Below are 1,357 nucleotides of genomic sequence, written 5' to 3'. Positions count from 1 at the left end.
TATTTATAAGTTATTAAAAGGAGAACCCAAACTTATTTGGGTTCCCAGGTCTAACATTTGATAATTTTGCAGGGTCACTCTCACACAAGATCTCATGAGAGCATATGGTACTTAGACAGTGGATGCTCAAAGAATATGACTGGAGATACTACACAATTCATATTGCTGAAAGCTAGGAGTGGAGGCAAGGTTACACTTAGAGATAACACCACAAGAAAGATAGTTGGGTCAGGTATGATTGGAAATCTTAAGAACTTTTTCATTGAAAATGTATTATTGGTAGAAGGCTTAAAGCATAATTTGTTAAGTATAAGTCAGCTATGTGATAAAGGATATTGTGTAAAAATTTTTTCTACCATTTACATATTAAGTCTAAATGGAAATGATATTTTGAATGGTATAAGGATAAACAACGTATATATACTAGACTTGAATTGCATTAAAACTCCTACTGCTTTTTATTCAAAAACTATTTCTGATGAATCATGGCTTTGGCATAGGAGACTTTGTCACTCTAGCATGAAAAACCTTAGGAGAATTACCCAAAAGAATCTAGTGAGAGGTATACCAAAACTATACTTTATTAAGGATCACCTTTTTTGATGCATGTCAATTAGAAAAACATGTGAAGTCCTCTTTTCAGTCTAGTAAGAATCTTAGAACTAGTAAACCATTGGAGATTTTGCATATGGATCTTTTTGGACCAGTTGGAACTATAAGTCTAGGAAGAAATATATATGGATTTGTGATTGTGGATGATTACTCTAGATTCACATGGGTTAGATTCCTATTTCATAAGAGTGAATTATTTGAGAAATTTAAAAACTTTTCGACTTAGATTCAAAGAAAGCTAAAATGTGAAATTATGACTATTCAAAGTGATCATGGAGGAGAATTTGAGAATGAAAAAATTAAGGATTTTTGTAAGGAAAAAAGAATTGATCACAATTTTTCTGCACCTCTAACCCCTCAGTGGAATGGGGTGGTCGAAAAAAAAAATAGAACATTAATAGAAGCTGCTCGAGCCATATTGGCAGAATACTCACTTCCTAAATATTTTAGGGCTGATACGGTTAGTACTATATGTTATGTTCTGAATAGGATGAATGTGAGATTAAAATTAAATAAAATACCCTATAAGTTACTGAAAGGAAGAATACCTAATTTGTCACATTTGCATATTTTTGGATGTAAGGTGTTTATTCATAGCAATGAAAAATCTGCCTTAGAAAAATTTGTTCCAAAATCAGATGAATGAATTTTTATAGGATACTCAAGTGTTAGAAAATCTTATAGAGTATTCAATAAAAGAACTTTGATAATTGAGGAGACCACACATGTTGTATTTGATGAATCT

This window comes from Dendrobium catenatum, unplaced genomic scaffold (genome assembly GCF_001605985.2).
Source record: "Dendrobium catenatum unplaced genomic scaffold, ASM160598v2 original_scaffold_27042, whole genome shotgun sequence".
Lineage (NCBI taxonomy): Eukaryota > Viridiplantae > Streptophyta > Magnoliopsida > Asparagales > Orchidaceae > Dendrobium > Dendrobium catenatum.
Note: the sequence above shows the minus strand (reverse complement) of the source record.